Source organism: Danio rerio, chromosome 19 (assembly GCF_052040795.2).
Source record: "Danio rerio strain M-AB ecotype USA chromosome 19, GRCz13ab, whole genome shotgun sequence".
NCBI lineage: Eukaryota > Metazoa > Chordata > Actinopteri > Cypriniformes > Danionidae > Danio > Danio rerio.
In genome coordinates this window covers 32782050-32801192 of record NC_141039.2, presented here as the reverse complement: position 1 = coordinate 32801192, position 19143 = coordinate 32782050, and the positions used below count along the sequence as shown (strand labels likewise).

At 35.4% G+C, this 19143-nt stretch overlaps 1 protein-coding gene and 1 long non-coding RNA gene across 4 annotated transcripts in view; one reads left to right on the top strand and one right to left on the bottom strand.

Moving 5' to 3' along the window:
- Positions 1–12303, bottom strand: part of fam49al (family with sequence similarity 49 member A, like) — a 53598-nt gene extending 41295 nt beyond the window's left edge. For 2 of the 3 annotated variants that reach the window (XM_087294341.1, XM_087294343.1), the window contains exon 1: positions 11927–12141. The gene's annotated coding sequence lies outside the window, so the exon portion shown is untranslated. Of the gene's footprint in view, positions 1–11926 lie in introns of all 3 variants that reach the window. The other variant, NM_001003606.4, reaches the window with a different exon arrangement.
- LOC147832592 (uncharacterized) overlaps positions 1–19143 on the top strand; it is a 111835-nt gene that overhangs the window by 80061 nt on the left and 12631 nt on the right. The window lies entirely within an intron of this gene.

Sequence of the window (19143 nt, the reverse complement as noted above, 5' to 3'; positions counted from 1 at the left end):
ATTAGCCCTTAGCAGTGTGATATTGTATTGTCTTCCCCCTTACACTCTTAAAAAAAAAGGTTCTTCATTGGCGTTGACCCACAAAGAATCTTTAACATCAAGGGAACCCAAACATTTTAAATAGGTTCTTTAGATAAAAGGTTCTTATATTGTTAAAGTGCTCTTCAGAAAAACTTCATTTTACAAAGTGAATTACTTGAGCCTACCGAATGAACATGAAGCATACTTTATGTAGTATACTTTAAATCATAGTATATTTATTAAAAACAACTCTTGTAAATAATATTATAACTACAAATAATCTAAAAATCCAAAATCAAACAAAAAGTTTCGGTGCTGTGTGGGTAAGGAATTCATCAGAATAAACTAAAAATTCAAAATTCAGTCTAAGGCACTCGAAGGATGTGGAAAAAATATTTTAAAAGATATATTAAAAAATATTTTTAAAGTTTTAGTGTACTGAAAGTGTACACTGTATCTTACTAATTTAAAGTAGCACTCAGAGTGTTTTTTGTAATAATGTCAAATTTAAAGTAGTATTTTAAGGGTCTTTTTCAAGGTGGTATTTCAATGAAATGTTATTGTAGTTCTATTAATTTGTTGACTAAGATAAGCATGCATAAAGTACTTTATTAGGAATTTAACTGCAATGTAAAAAAAAAAAAAATAGGTAACACTTTTTTTTGATGGTCCGTTTGAGTATTAGTAGACTGTCTGCTTAATATCTGCTGATACTGCTCTTTCAACAGACATTTAACTGACTATAAGAAACTCTGCAAGTACATGTCAACTCAACCCTAACCCCATTCTAACAGTCTACTATAATCTAATGAAAATTAGTTGGCATGTAAGTGGAAAGTAACTTAAATTCATCAAATGGACCATCAAAATAAAGTGTGACCAAAAATTACTGTGATTTTTGAATGGTGGTACATTATTTTGTACAAATTCAACAGTAAAATGGATAGCCTTGTCAACAGTAAGTTTCCATAATATGTTATTTGTCTGTAACAAATGCACAATGTGTAGATGTTGGTATTTCAATTCATCTCTGTATTATCATGATAAAATAATATAAATTTACCATAACACTTTGACTTTTTTTACTGTTTCTACCTTATATTTCATTGTAAAATTCTGGCAACCACAGCTTCCATTTATTTACCAAAAATGTGCATTTTTTACACTGTGAATAGTGCAAGTTAATGTATTTAAAATTGATTATTTTTGAAATGTTTAATTAGAAATATATATAAGTGACATTTCTTGTAACTTCATTTCAGTTTACCCAAAAAGGGTTCTTTATAATTGAAAAGGTTATTTAGATTATTAGAATGCTCTACACACTTAGAGAAAAGGGTTATTTTTAATGGAATAGTCCTTAGAGGTTTTGTGGAATACCAAAAAAAACTCTTGTAATCTTTATATTTAAGAGTGTTCTGAAATGTAAACAAAAGGCAGACCCTCACAAATCGTCACTGCTATCGGGGTGATTGAGCCATTCTGGCAGCTCATCAAGCGAACAACACTGCACTGAGGTTTACCTGCCAGTTTGTGTCTGTTTCACCCACTTCCCCATCTCTCGCTTTCTTACTCCCCGTGTGGAACACACCTGCTCAAGGTCAGGGAGCAAACGCAGGTGCTAAATATAGCAAGAACACTTGCAATCTCCTTGGAATAAAGCTCTCGTCACATGTCTGTGAACAATGTCCTGGGCTCCGTTTACACTTTGTAATAAGATGTGTTTTCATCAATCCACTCACAAGTGGGTGATGCTAAACACAGGTGTAAATGGGGTCTAAAAAAGTTTTGAGCTTATCTAATTTTGTCCATAGATAGCTGAAAATGCAACAGAAGACTATCTACTCTCTGCCTATTGACACAGCATGTCATTATTATGAGAGGTGTTGTGAGAATTCACACCAAAGCACATAGATTTCAATCAAAAATAGTCACCATCAACATCATTTTCACTCACATGCTTTCTCGCGCTCACATGAGCAGTATCAGCCTGATCTCACGAGAAAACGTAAGTATTTTACGTTTTGCCAGTTTAGTGGCTAATTCGTACGAATTCGTACGATTTCAGTCGTACAAAATAATACGATTTTAAAAAGGAGGCGTGGCACCTAACCCCACCCCTAACCCCAACCGTCATTGGGGGAAAAGTAAATCGTACTAAATTGTACGAACTAGATCGTACGAATTCATACGAATTAGCCACTAAATGAAAAAGTTACGAATTGCCGTGAGATTGTGTTGGCAGTATATATTGGTATTCTAGCACGTCAATATGCTGAAATAAGAGAGAAAGATCTCAAAGAAATCCAAACATAATGGTTAAAGGTTAATACCAAGTAAAACAGGTTGTCTAAGCTAAATGACAAAACTAATGTTGATGCAAGAGGAAACAAGTCTTTCGTTTATTACCATCAGAATTTGTAGTGGTTTTGGTCATTGTAGTAGGCAGACAGAAGAGTTTGTAACAAAGACCTTATGTGTGATTTTTTTAGCAAGCTAACCATGATCAACCTGATTAAAAGCTGTGTCATTCAAAACAGCTTGGGAAGAAATCTGAAAGCTAAAACAATAATTCTCAGATCAAAAATGTACCTAAAATCAAACTTGACATTTTATTCATGAATTATTTATTGATTATCTTTTGTCTTTTTTTACCTAATTCCTCATTTTAAACTATTTAAAGTTTAAGGATTTTGACAATTAATATTGTCAAACTTCTTTAAATTTGATTCTTATTTGTTATTCCTATTTATAAATGTAATTTTGTGTATCTTTTATGGTCATTCATTAATTTCTTTTATTTACAGTAGTGACCATGAACCACTGAACCACACTGTAACAAAATCCTGGTTGCCTTAAACTTTTAAGCTGCAAATTAAAGTTATAACTCCATTGAACTTATATTATGTTAAACTGACTTAAAGCACCTTGTGTCATTTATAAAATTAAGTTAGAACATGATTAACTTAGTTTAATAGGTTACAATGAACTAAAAACATATGCTGTCATGACTAACAATGCAGTCATAAGTGTAAAGATTTTGTTAAATTGGGCTTTATACATCACCTGAACGCTGAAAAATAATCTTTCCACTGATGTGGTTTGTTATAGAATAATATTTGGTTATGGCTTGAGAGATACGACTATGTGAAAATCTGGAATCTAAGGGGATCAAAAAATCTACTGAGAAAATTGCCTTTAAAGTTGAACAAATGTTTGTAGCAATGCATAATACTAATCTAAAATAAAGTTTTGATGTTATTCGAGTAGGGAATTTGCAGAATATCTTTATAGAACATGATCGTTTTACTTACAATTTACTTAAAGTTTTGGAATAAAACAACAATCTGTAATTTTGATCAATATTATGTATTTATGCAACATAAAACTGGTTTTGTCATTCGGAATCACATGTGTGACCACTAAACTAAACACAAAATGAAAGAATTTACACTCAGTAAATTTAAGTCTATGTAATAATTTAATGTGTAATTAAGTTTTTTTTTCGCTCAATAATTATTTTTAGCAGTATTATTAATTATTTATATCTGTTTAAATTAAGCCCATATTAGCTCACTAAGTTCCATTAAATAATATGTTTGATTGTAATAATAGCAAATGTTGAAATTAACTATGATTACTAAATCGAATAAAAAAGTGTTTCTTCTGTTACTTCATGTTACCTAAAGTTATGAACGAATTGAACAAATTAAACCCAAATTTTAAGTGTTTTCATTGAGACAATTTTTCCCTTTTTCAAAGTGAACCATGATTTAACATGCACTGTAGGCATACTGTATGCTTTTTTAATGGTTTTCTAGTCCGAGTGCATTTGATGTACCACATGCTGGCTTTTTTATTTTTCTTCTACTGAGAAAGAAATTTACACCAAGAAGAAGTGTTTGGTAGAATGCGCAGCATGATCACAAACAGACTTCTGATACCCATAACTAATGTAAATTTCAATATGACCCAGTTTAAAAACTTGGAGCGAGGATATTTGGGTTTGTGTGAACTTGCTCCTCAAGCTTCTGATTGCTCATCAAAGCGTTTGGCTGGATGTCTGGCAGCAAACGTTCCTCTTTTCTTGCTGGTCTGATTTCGCAGGGCAGATAGACAGATAAGAAAAGATGAGGATCTGTGTATCAGCACCACCATCACTCACTTTGCCTTTAAACCCATTTATTCTTGATTTAATCCTCTTTCATTTTCACTCCCTATATAATTTGACCCAGCATTTTGGGAAAACCTGTTTAGAAACAGTCATTTTTGCCATTCTTTTTTTCTATAAATTTACACTATCGTCTGGTAATAACCCTTCTTGCTAAAATATATTTGAAATAAATGCTAAATATAATTTGTAAACATGAGGCACAATAAAATTCATTTTAGAAACTTCCATTTACCAAAAAATGTATTTTGAAATATAATAAAAATAATATAATAATATAATAGAAATAATATAATATTTCTAGGTCAAAAAACAAATTTCCTTCTTTACTTAAGAGATGGATGGAAATCTCATAATCACTTGCTTTTTCCTTGAAACTTGTTAAAACATGTTTTGAAATTGCGATATAAAGAAAATAAGTAACAGAAACATGACATGTCCTAGAGTTAAAGAAACATATCTTTTATATATATATATATATATATATATATATATATATATATATATATATATATATATATATATATATATATATATATATATATTTTTTTTTTTTTTTTTAAGACATTTTAGACATCAATTAAAGATTTCTTTTGAAATTGGTACATTCTAATAATGTATTGTATTAGAAAATATTTGGGAAAATATATTTAAATGTTTTAATATAAAAAATGTGGTGAAACTTTAGTTTAGAAACCAATTGTTACTAACTACTGGCTTAATATTTAAATATTAGCTGTTTATTAGTATTTATAAAATACATATTCTGCATGCGCTGCACGGTGGCGCAGTGGGTAGCACGTTCACCTCACAGCAAGGTTCAAGCCTGGTTCAAGCCTTGGCTGAGTCAGTTGGCATTTCTGTGTGGAGTTTGCATGATCTCCCTGTGTTCGCGAGGGGTTTCTCCGGGTGCTCTGGTTTCCCATACAAGTAAAAACAGTGATGGGTTGCGGCTGGAAGTAAAATCAGCTGCATAAAATATATCAAGGATAAGATGACGGTTTATTCTGCTGTAGCGATCCCAGATTAATAAAGGCACTAAACCGAAAATAAAATAAATGAAAATATTCTGCGTCATCTTATTCTACATTCCTAATGCTACTTAATAATAAAATAGTGTAATTTGCTGTTTGACTCCATAAAAATCCATATAAAAGCTAGAAACTTTTTGCACATGCCTGTCTAAAGGGTTTAAATTACAAATTTTACCTCTTCCCAACAGGACAAACCACAAACAATCAAGAATGCATGATTATTTGATGTCAAGGTTTTGTAATCAATGAGAAATCAATGGGACAAAAACAGCCACTAACATAACAAAAGGGTAGTCATTTTGTACAGTACACAAGTGTTATATTTATACAGTTGAAGTCAGAATTATTAGCCCCCCTGAATTATTCGCCCCCCTGTTGAATTTTCTCCCCAGTTTCTGTTTAACAGAAAGATCATTTTTTCAACACATTTTTGAAACAAAATAGTTTTAATAACTTCTAATAACTGATTTATTTTATCTTCGCCATGATGACAGTAAAAAACATTTTACTGGATATTTTTCAAGACACTTCTATACAACTTTAAGTGACATTTAAAGTCTTAACTAGGTTAATTAGGTTATCTAGGCAGGTAAGGGTAATTAGGCAAGTTTTTGTATAATGATGTTTTTTTTCTGTAGACAATCGAATTTTTTTTGAATATTAACATATATTTGAAATATATGCTGTATATGTATATAAATTTGTGTTATATGTTTGTGTTATATACTGTGCTCAGCATATAGAAGTATACCCCTCACAAATCTATCTTTTAAATTCAGTAGGTAGTAAAACGCAGTAGGTAGTGCTGTCGCCTCAAAGCAAGAAGGTTGCTGGTTCGAGCCTCAGCTCGGTCAGTAGGCGTTTCTGTGTGGAGTTTACCTGTTCTCCCTGCATTCACGTGGGTTTCCTCCGGGTGCTCCGGTTTCCCCCACAGTCTAAAGACATGCGGTACAGGTGAATTGGGTAGGCTAAATTGTCCGAAGTGTATGTGTGTGAATGAGTGTGTGTGGATGTTTCCCAGAGATGGGTTGCAGCTGGATGGGCATCCGCTGCTTAGAACATATGCTGAATAAATTGGCGGTTCATTCTGCTGTGGTGACCTCAGATTAATAAATAGACTGAGCCGAAAAGAAAACGAATGATTGAATGAATGAATGAATGATTGAATGTATAATGAAATATGAATGAAATAGGAAGCTATACAATATTATATTTGTGCATATACATTAGATTTGTCATTATTGAAGCCAAATCTGGAGCTAATCTAACAAAATAACTTATGATAACGGTTCAAAAATAAGTACAGACAAACTAATATGTTATAAAAAAAATATTAAGTACACATTTTAAAAAGAGGAAAAATCAACAGAAGCAAAAAAAAATTTTTTTTTCATTTATTTTGTAGTTTGCTAATTTTTTAGCAATATTTTGCTTGCATTTAATTGTATCGTCTTTCAATTTCTAAATATGTTCGATGGCTAAAATATTATTCTAATAAATATATCTGGTTAAAAAATTTTTTTTTTGTTTAAATGCACCAAAACACATGCCAATATTCACTGAGAAATTGATAAAAATTTTCAAAATTGGGTGTACTCAATTATGCTAAGCACTGCACATATATTTGCCATATGGAAAACACTGGATATACAGTTTTATACTGCAAATCTCTCATATTTTCAAAGGCAGAGATCATAAAATGCATGCAAAAGCATAAAAAAGGTCTTACAGACAAGCCTCTGTCATCGAGACACATCCTCGTCCTTCTGAAAGAGATCTATGAGTCTGCACAGTGTAGTGTCTACATGCTACGAGTGCAGATGCACAAACCGTATCACATAGCGCTGTCTCAGCTCTCACTTTTCGCCTGAAGGATATCAAAATGTGGATATAAGTCACTGTGACCTAACATAATATCTGTGACCATTTCCTGTGACAGCTGTTCTGAGCGATGTGCGTATTGTATAGCTACTTTTTCTATGCTCGCGTAAATTGAGTTTAATTTTGTTTGAAGGATTGGTGCCAAAACGTGCTCGAAGCGAGACAGTGATCTTGAAAATGGTGAAATCAATCACAATTACGTTCCTTACAGTTAAACACATCGAGGGTTAATGAAGTTGCAGATTCTTTCAATTAATTATAGGCGCTAAGGAAAGTTGGATGAAGAGCCTGACCTCGTCAAGCGAGACAAATTTTTAAGCTTCCTTTTGAAACTTCATTAATATGACAGAAAAAGTGGGATATTATTTCTGTAAGTCATTAAAGTTGTTAAAGTGAAAGTATCGTGGGATTTTAAGAGGGGATCAGGCAGGAAAAAGTAGGATGTGTTTTTAATGTCATTTGAATTTGAAATGACATTATACATTTTAAAAAGCAAGCAGGTTATCAGTTGTCAGAATTTGGTTAGATTTGATTCATCTGTGTTATCAGGCTTTTTCCAAATTAGCCTTGTGTTTTATTGAAGTTGCAAATTTAATCCATTAGGCCTCTCATAAAAGATGTCAGCATCCTCATAGAGATAAATGTGGATTCTTTTAAATCATATATCACTTGACATACTTATGCACAAAGCAGATATTGCCAAAAAAATTAAATAAATTATTCACTTTGCTTTTAAACCCATCCGTTCTTTTTTTAATCCTCTCTAATTTTTACTCAATATAGTTTCAACCAGCGTTTTAAGAAAACCTGTTTGGTAACAGTCATTTTTGCTGTTGGTTTGGGTCAGTAAATTCACACTTTGATTTGGTATTAACCCATATGGTAAATGTTTTTTTTTTTTTTTTTGGCTAAAATATATTTAAAATAAAAGCTTAATTTATTCCATAAATGTGAAGCACAATAAAATACATTCAAACCTCTATATAACCAAAATGTATTTGAAAAAACATAGCAAAGTCAAGAAAATAATTCCTGTCGGTACAACAGTGATGGATGGAGATCTAAAGTATCCATTATTTAAAATTAAATGAATTCTATAAGAAATTGAAACAGAAGAATAGTTTTGAGCAGCAGAAACATATAATGACATGTTCTAGAGTTAAAGAAATATATCTTTTAAATATTTTCTTTTTTAAGATGTTTTAGACATCAGTTGAAGATTTTTTTAAATGTTACATTGTAATAATTTATTTTATTAGAAAATAGTTTTATTTAATACATATATAAAGAGTTCAGAAGCAAAAACCTCTAAATGCCATCTAAAAAGTTCTTTTAAAATTAGTTTTTTTTCTTAGACTTTTGTGTGTACAGTAGGTTCAGTAATTTCACATGTATGTCTATGAATAGGGTATTTCTATTGCCTGTAAAGTGAAAAAACTGATCATAAACATAGGAGGCTGAGAAAAATGCTTGATTTTAAAAGAAGTTTCAGATGGCATTTACGGGTTTTTGTGTCTGAACTCTTCATATATATACAGTTGAAGTCAAAATTATTTGCCCTTCTGAATTATTAGACCCCCTTTTTTATTTTTTTTCCCCCAATTTCTGTTCAACAGAGAGAAGTTTTTTTCAACCCATTTCTAAACATAATAATTTTAATAACTCATTTCTACTAACTGATTTATTTTATCTTTGCCATGATGACTGTAAATAATATTTTACTAGATATTTTTCAAGACATTTCTGTACAGCTTAAAGTGACATTTAAAGGCTTAACTAGGTTAAGTTATTGTATAACGATGGTTTGCTCTGTAGACTATTGAAAAAAAGGGGCTTATAATTTTGTCCTAAAATGGTGCTTAAAAAAATTAATGCTTTTATTCTATAACCAAAATAAAACAAATATGACTTTCCCCAGAAGATAAAATATTATAAGATATACTGTGAAAATTTCTTTGCCTTGTTAAACATAATTTGGGAAATATTTAAAAAAAGAAAAAAAATTAAAAGGGGGGCTAATAATTCTGACTTCAACTGTCTATATTTTTTGCAGCATACACTCACAGAGATTTCACATTTGGCATATTTATATAAATAAATCATTTAAAAACATGGAACCCCTACTCTAAATAAAAATCCAGTCTACCAGCCATCAACTGAAGGAGGAGAAATTAAAAAACTTAATTGCTTGGAGTATAAATGATCATTTTTTCCTATTTCTTACACAACTAGGAAAACTATATCGTCGACCTGATGGTAACAATTGGAAGGTTTATATATTTAAATGTTTTGATATGATGAATGCGCTAAAACCTTAGTATAGAGACCAATTCTCTTCTCACTATATGAATATTTGAATTAGTTTGGAAAATTCACATATTGTTCTGGATTTGTTCGTTATAATATTGTATATAATAATTTATTAATGTGCTTGTTTTAATGTTAGGGATTGGAGTGTAACGTTGCACAGACAACAACAATCTTTCAAATATACTGTCTCTTGTGTTTGCAGAAGAATCAAAGCGAGGGGGGTAAATGATAGATCAGAATGTTCTTGTTTTGGGTGAACTGACCGTTCGAAGCTAGACTTTTCACAGAGACTAGCAATAGCAAGTGGATCTCACCCACATTACAGTAGAAAGCATTTGTAAATGACTTTTTACAGTTATTGTTAGACTACCTACAGTTTAATTTGAACAAATCTACACTATATTCTGTAAAATATACTATATTAACAAACCCCATCAAAAGCAAATCAAATGTTGTGTGCCAATCCAAAAGAGGAACTGTAACCATGTTGTGATTATTTTGAGAATTGCCAACACCAATGTTAGTTCCTTGATCCTGATGCTTTATTATTATATCAGTTTCTACATCTTTCTTTTCTTGCTCCGTCATCACATCCTTCACCAGATGTTCAGGATGAAGGATTTCTAGTTATCTACTACCAAACTTTAAACCCGAGAATATATATATAAAGAAAAATCTTAAAGAAATGCCTATTCTAGCTTCAAGTGACCGAGAAAGATTCACAGTGTTCATCCTCTGAGCTTGATGCACATACATTATAATGCACGTATGGCTCAAGCTGCAGTGGTGATGCTGGACGTTTGTCCCTAGGTTAGCGTCAAAGATATTTCATCTCCAAGCTCTCCTGATTCCCACGCTCTATGACTGTCCAGCTTCAGGCCACTTCTCTGAGACACACATGACATGCCACACTCTCCACCCTGACCCACTTACACTACAGCACATATATAATGCTCTTGTGAAGGTGGGGGTCAGAGTCTGTGCCACCAGCGCAGGGGTAAAACCACAAATCAGCACAGAGAGAAACTCTGACAATAAATAGCTGGGTTGAGCATTAATGCTTTCTTACCCCATGTTGTTTTTTTTTGGTGTAGTTTATCTGGAATAGCAGTACAACAAAGAGCTGTGTAACATCGTGAATGTGACAATGAAGAGATATCGAGTCAAGGTTCAGACGGTCCCTGACACGGAGGTGGAGAGATGGAGAGGAAGAAATGCAGACAGGCATGTTTCCATGGGCGAAGGGGAAAGATTTGGGGTGAGAAACTTGCATCATTGGCTGCAGCCAATCAGAGGCCTCGTATAAAATGTTCAAAGGGAGTGTCCTAGCAACAGACAAGTAAATACATTTTCAGCCTCAGATAGATTTCATAAAGAAGGTGAAGCATATATTTGTGCTATCTTGATGTGTTTGTGGTACTAACACAAACTTGGGAGGAACATTTGGTGATCACGTTGAGAAGTTTTTTGGTTTGGGAAGCATTTATGATGGATGCTGGTAGACATAATGTACATGCACTCACTATATTTAGCAATCAACAGCATGTAATCCTATTTGAATGGTTATCAGATTGGTCATGAGTGGATTATATGTTAGATTTGGTGAAATTCAAGCTCAAGACTCTTATACTTGTGCAAGGTAAAATGATTTTATGTTATGACTGAATATGAAAGCTCACCACCCTTGTAAATTCATTTACAGCAACCCAACCATAGTTATTCCCTGCCATTCCGGTAGTCGTAGAACCGAGAGCATCCCTACCCAGACATGTACGACCAGACTCCATATTTTAGAGATTCATTCATACCTTTACCTCTCTCTTACCCCACTCAGGTGTGAATTTCCCATATCTCACTCATAAGGGTGAACGGATCCAAAAAAAGGAGTGGTTCTTGACTCCATTCATGGTTTCGTTCATTTCTCTCAGCTTTCGCATGCTACATGTTTTTAGCTACAACAATGCACAAGCAAACAACCGCATGCAGCCTAATTAAACCCTGTGTGGTTTAGCGTTTACGACAAATGCCTCTGCAAATGTCACCTGGGAATTACATGTCAAGAAGATCAAGCATGGGAAAAAATGTTTGCACGCTCGCATCTAGAAAAGCATCCCTTACCTATAGAAAGCTTCCTTATGCACCATTGGCCTTAGTTAATGTATATTGATTAATCAGATAGGTGTTAATTAGCCTTGCTCAAGCAGATGGGTACATTTACAGGGCATGTTGTTTATGTGTGTATTCTGCCATGTGCTGCAGTGAAAGAGGACAAGCCCCAGTTGACCCATTGTGGGGCTGAAAAAGTAGAACAACCCCTTTCCCTCTCCTCCAATCCCTCGCTTTTTTCATTCTTCCGCACCCAGTCCCGGAATAAGCCGGCTGAGATGGATGCCGGTACAGCATCACCTACCACATCTCTCTACCCAAGCGCTAACAAGGATGAATGAAGCAAAACTGACACCAAAAAGAGAAGAAGCAAGAAACAGAAATAGTTAGAGTGCCTGCTTACCGGCTCGGCGTGTTTCAAGGAGAGAACAGCGGTCCAGCTCTTTCCGCAGGCAAAAAGGAAGAAGAGAAAGGATGGAGGGAATAAAATAAAAGAATGAAAAGGGGGGAAAAGAGCAGGGCCAGGAACAACACTCCTTTATCCCAGGGAGCTGAGACTGTGGGTTTCCCTAAATGCACGGCTAGTGTCTGCTTAAACCACAGGCTCACGCTGAGTGTGTGTGTGTATGTGTTTCTCTCTCTCTCTCTCCCTCCCTCTCTCTCTCTTTTTCCCCCTCCCTCGTTTGCTTGCTCGCGTTCAGGCACCAAATGGTCTCTCTCACTGTCTCTCTGCTTTCAAGACAGTCCTGCCTAGCAGCTGCTCATCTATGAGAAATAGAACGCTCTGTTCCTCTCTCTCTCTCTCTCTCTCTCTCTCTCTCTCTCTCTCTCTCTTTTCACAAAGACCTCTGCTAGCCTCACCCCCTCCCCCTAAATAACAACTGACTGCTGGTGTAGGAGCGAGGGGGAGCGGGAGTGTGTGAGTATGTGAGCGGACAGTTTGCACGAGCACTGTTTGTTTGTGTGTATAAGGGTGGGGGGATTTAACCCTTCTCCTTCAGGCTACGACAGCAGGTGTGTGTGTTTGTGTTGGTGCCTGATGAGGATGTAGCCCCTCCGAGAAGGCGATGAGACGCTGTGGCAATGGGGAAGGTGAAATGAGGCATGTCTAAGTGGACAGAATAGCTATTGTTTGTGGTCATCACATGATTCTTGCCATCAATGTAAACATGAAGACATCAAACCGTGTAGACTGGCTAAAGAATGAAATGAGCATGTCAGAGAATTATGAAGATGCCTTTGGATGTAAAATCCAAGCAGTAAGCAACACTATTTAATTGTTTGTTTGTTTTTGGAAGTTGCCTAGCCAATGTGCACAAATGCACTTTAAAAGTGTACTTCAGCCCAATCCCAAAACACAAACTTCATTTACTGTATGTTTGCAGTCTTTCACATTTAAAATTGCTGCTGCTTGAGTCCAGGGTTGCCCAAACCTTGAAGACCAACAGAGTTCCCTCCTGAACTAGGTAATCAAAGTCTTCAGACTCCTTAGTTTCTAATCAAACCTTTTGGGACTGGTGGGAGATAAAGCCTGCAGCACAGAGTCCCTCTAGGGGTTGGAATTGACACCCCTCCGATAAGGTGTTCTATTCCAGGGGTGGCCAACCTCAGTCTTGGAGGACCAATGTCAACCCAGATTAATTCTGAAAATGTACCGCTATATACATTTCTGGAGAGCGCTAAATATATCCCAGGAGGTTCGTTTTTTTAGCAATTTTTTTTTGTGATTCCACCAGTGGCCCGTCTATACACTTTTTGAGATTTCAGATTTCTCTTGCCAGTTCCATTCACGCCTGCTGTTCTTGTGTTTTTCCACCATGCATTTTCCACCATACCACCCTGTAGCATTTGTTTTAAAGACGAAATGCAGCCATACGTACTTCTGGCAACATAATTCGCAATCTCCTGAAATGTATAAAGGGGTGTGTTTTCAGCCTACGTTGACCAATGTCCTGCAGAGTTTAGCTTCAAACCCAATCAGACACAACCAAACCAGAAAATCAAGCTCTTTCTACAGTATGTGTACTAAACATCCGGGCTAAAGCTAAGCTAAACTCTGCAGGACATCAATCCTTTGGGACTGAGTTTGGGCGCCCCTTTCTTATTCATTATTTAGATTTCAGAAGGGCTCACAAGCACCCCCTTTGCACACTTTTCTGAGCTAGCTCTGCAGAGGTCTCTGAGTAGACTTCTGCCTAGTAGTCAGAGAGGCATTACGTCGCTAAAGTGTGGACTCAGAGGTGACTGTAATGATTTAGGGTGTAGTTTGGGAGAGGTGGTCAGCACATGCACATTATGGCAATGTATGGGGAATTCAAACATATCTGGGAACTTATGTACGCTACATATCTGTCATGATGACTTTCACTTCTCTTACCATTTGTAACTTATTCAGACTTCTTTGTAATATTTTAGGTGCAATTTGTGCAAAGATATAGGTACTATCTTCCAATAATCTCTCATTGATTTTGGCATTCAAAGGGTTATGAGTAGGTGTGCTTCATGCTGGTGAGTGTGCTTGACAAACCACCTGTATGTGGCATTCTTTTCCTCTCCAGACATCTTTATATATGCACCCCATACATTTTGAAATGCTGCAATTCAGATTGTGCTCCACACAGGTGAGTGAGTGGCCTTGACAAATCTATATGCTCAGCCGAAAAAATTTAATTAACTTTTAAATCCTGCCACTTTCTAATCATTTGAAGTTCTTTTATTCTCACTTGTAAATTGCTTTAAAACATTAAATAATGTAATGTGTATTTATCATGTATAGCCATGTACCCAAAGCACTGCACAATCATGAGGGGGGTCTCTCCACAACACCACTAGTGTGCAGCATCCACTTGGATGATGCGACAGCAACCACAGAACAATGGCGCCAATGCGCTCACCACACACCAGCTATTGGTGCCAATACATTGGATGGGGAAGATTAGGAGGGCATGATGGTAAGGGTCAATGGAGGGAGTTTGGCCAGGACACCGGGATTACACCCCTACTCTTTACGTGCCATGGGATTTTTAATGACCACAGAGATTTAGAACCTTGGTTTAGCGTCTCATCCGAAAGACGGCGCCCACTGACAGTATAGTATTCCCTTCACTTTACTGCGGCATTAGGACTCACAAAGACCACAGGTTGAGCAACCCCCTGGCCTCACTAACACCACTTCCAACAGCAACCTAGTTTTTCCCATGTGGTCTTCCATCCAGGTACTGACCAGGCTCTGCCCTGCTTAGCTTTCAAAAGTTCAAACGGGCATGCTGTCCTGGGAGAGAGCCCTAAGCTTATGAGATCCTCGAGCCCTGGGCTCCCTCCTGTTTGCAGGGCGAGTGGGGAGTTTGAGCTCAGGTAGATCTCGATGAACTCCCCTGGCTATTTCTAGCTAAATGATGGATATGGATGACTGAGGAGAGGTGCACTCTCTAAGAGCTTGACAGGGAAAGCAGGGAACCCCGGGGAAACCCACACGAGCAAGAGGAGAACAAGTGAAATTCCACACAGAAATGTCGTCTGGTTAGTAGGGACTTCAACCAGAGGCATTCTTGCTGTGAGGCAACAGTGCTAATCACTGGGCCGCCGTGTCACCAATCTGAAAAAGAGGGAAAGTAGGGGTGGAGGTCTTCTTTAAGACAAAGATATTGAGATAAGAAAACTCTGGTTATTTACAGTCAGTTAGGAATCATCTGATTGGGTAATCGATCATGAGCTGATGCTGAAACAGCTGAGAACATTCATAAGCACATGATCCTCTCGAAATTTGTTTATAAATAAACTTCACTCAGTGAGTAACCGCTCTTGGGCTGCAGGGCGATATGGCTGTGGCTAATAAATAAATGGATGTATGAATAAATGTCCCAATGTTGTTGGTGTAGCTTGTATGCAATTCAGGCCAAATCCCAAAATGGCAGATTTCATGTGCACTTGAGGTCTCATATTCTTACAATGGCCACCATTTCCAAATATCTGTTCACAAGACTGTTGGTTGACCCATTTATCCTTTTAGCTTTCAGAAAAGTGTCATGAGCGCACCTTTTGCAGAGGCATTATTCAATTCTGCCGAGTCCACAGTGAGACATGCTTCAGACAGACATCTACTTCACAATCAAAGCACCAAAGTTTGGAACAGTGAGTTAATTAATATGTTACTAATAACAATAATATGTACACCTACACAGGAGATGCATGTGCATTACAGTAAATTATGACAACTTATGGGGTATTCAGACATCACTTTTTCATCACACATAATTAAACATGAAGATGAGCTTTCCCCAGTGTTTAAACAATCTGTTGCCATAAGTTATAAATTATATTGCATAGTGTAGAATGAGTCATCATTGTTTTTAATGTTTCACGAGGGAACTTTACAGGGTTTGTTCACATTTTTACCAATTTAACAGAGTACTTCCATTTAATTTAATCAAACTCTTCAATGTCATTCAAGAGACAAAATTGTGAGATTGTGTTTTAGGACGTCAGCAGGCTCATGCTTTGTGGAAAATGACCAAAGAAAAATGTTATGTCCAAATTGAGGACAAGAGCATGTGGAGGTAGTGGTGTATTATGTGTGTGGAAATGCTTTAAGACATGCTTACCCCCAGCATGAGTTTCCACCAGAGTAATTTAGTGCATTAAAAAAAAGAGTCAGACAAATGTATATCTAATTATAGATATAAGCCTTCCTGTCAGCCTGCTCTCCTCGATAGAGGAAGCTGTGAGGTTTCACTTTTAGACTCACTCACATAGTCTTTCTGTTGTAATTTGCATTACACTTGTCACCATTTTTAAAGCTAAATCTTTTTTTTAGATTTGAATTCCTGGTTGTTCAGAGAAAATTCATAGCAATATTAATACTGACAACCAACATCACTCAAAAAAAGAAAATTAGCCCAACATTTATTCTCCCTTAAGTGGTTCCAAACCTTTATAGGCTTCTTTCTCTTTCTCTCTTAAAGCACAAAATAAGATATTTCAAAGAATACTGGTACAGTAACTGACCACCAATTTCCAAATGAATCGTTTTGTGTTTAACAGAAGAAAGTATTTTGAACAAGTAAATTGTGAGTAAATGATGGGAGAATTTATCCCATCCATTTAATACTATTAATGTAACATGTTATTGTTTTGTTTAAATGCTTACATCTGAATATATGCATTAAGATTTGTAGACATGATTTGGGACACTTATGCAATCACTCAAATTTTTTTGTGCGTTTACCACCCACAAACCAATCTTTAACTTATTTAACTGAACATCAATAACACACCAACCTTCAACAACTCACACTTTTTCAGATTTGTGTCTGTTGTTGCACACTCATTGTTTAATTGAACATGTGGAAGTATGAGCTAGTGTAATGTTGTAAGCACTGCTATTTGGATGATTGAGAGCCACGGTGACACCAAATCAGGGTAGTCTCTTCCTGCTGATGTCATAAACAGATGTGCTTCTTGCCAGGTGACAGAGGCATGTGTGGGGAAATGTTATTGTGACATTAAAAAAACGAGCGGTGAGATTTCAGCTGACAATTTCCTGAGCGGGTCGACCGTGCCCTCATATCTTTGTTTCTATTCTTTTATGTTTTCTTATGACACACAACTTTTGGAGGTGAGATACTGACTGCGAATGATATGAAATGAGAAATGGGCTTTTGAATGCAACAAGGCATGATGAGACAGAAGAAGAAAAAATACTCTGATGTGTAATGCTTTATCAAATGAGTATTGAATTGGGGTATTTTTAGTGACATTATTATTATTATTATCATTATTATGTAATATTTGTATGTAATGTTTTTAAAGACTTGTTTAAAACATGACAGTATTAAAATGTAGCTTTGCTGCTAACCTTTTTATAATTTTTTTGTGACAAATGTAATCATAAAACCATTCAAATGTAAACATATACTATAGTAATTTTTCATGTACTAGAGTATTTTAAAACCAAACTATAGTAAACTACTTATATAAACAATATGTTGTGATAATTGTCATGATACTATAGTTTTCTACAACTATATATACTATATATATATATATATATATATATATATATATATATATATATATATATATATATATATATATATATATACACACATACATACATACATACATACATACATATATATATATATATATATATATATATATATATATATATATATATATATATACACACACATACATACACACACACACACACACACACAGTATTTATTACAGTTTATCAGTTCATGATAGGTAATACTACAGTTTGCTGTAGCGTTCATTAACAAAGGGTTGTCAGTCCTATAATACAGTATAATGAACTTTAATTGATTCAAAACACTATACACTACCTGACAAATGTCTTGTCATTGATCCCAGTTGTAAGAGCAACAAATATTAACTTGTATTCAAGTTGATTTTTCAGATGAATCATCTGTTGAACTGCATCCCACAAATACTGCAGAAGACCTATTGGAACCCACATGGACCCAAGATTCTCATAGAAAACATTCAAGTTTGGTGATGGAAAAATCCTGGTTTGGGGTTACATTCAGTATGGGGCATGCAAGAGATCTGCAGAGTGGATAGCAACCTCAACAGCCTGAGGTATCAAGACATTTGTGCTCCCTATTACATTACAAACCACGGGAGAGGGTAAATTTTTCAGCAGGACATCGCTCATACTTCAGTCTTCAAATAAAAGTTCCTGAAAACAAAGAAGGTCAGGATGCTCCAAGGTAGGCCAGCCTAGTCCCCGGACAAGAACATTGAGGATATTTGGAGAAAGATGGAGGAGGCATTTAAGATGAATCCAAAGAATCTTGTTGAACTCTGGGAGTCCTGCAAAATCAGATATTACTGTCCTAATCAAATAGTTATAATTCAAGGCATGATCATATTTTATTTTGGTAATTATAAGCCACTTCTGATACCAAATGATCAACTAGAAGTTATTACTTGTTTCTAAAAAATGTGACAAGACTTTTGTTAGGTAGTGTAGTATTTACTCTACATTTCTATAGTATTATTTCATGTAGAAATAAAAAAAAAAATTTCAGCAAACTCTAATGAAGTTAAGTTTAAAAACAGCATTCATTTGAAACTTGAAATTTGATGTTTTATTTAAAATGAATATTTAGAGAAGCTTATTTATATATTTATTCATTCATTCATTTTCTTGTCGGCTTAGTCCCTTTATTAATCTGGGGTCGCCACAGCGGAATGAACCGCCAACTTATCCAGCAAGTTTTTACGCAGCAGATGCCCTTCCAGCCGCAACCCATCTCTGGGAAACTTTCACACAACACACTTAAACACTAAGGACAATTTAGCCTACCCAATTCACCTGTACTGCATGTCTTTGGACTGTGTCTTTGGACCGGAGCACCCGGAGGAAACCCACGCGAAGGCAGGGAGAACATGCAAACTCCACACAGAAATGCCAACTGAGCCTAGGTTCAAACCAGCAACCCAGCGACCTTCTTGCTGTTAGGCACTACCTACTGCGCCACTGCCTCACCCCTTATTTATTTTATTATTTCGAATTTTTTCCATTTCAGCTGCTGAATTATTGACATCCACTTCCACAGTTACATCATATAATGGAATGTATTTCTGAATTAT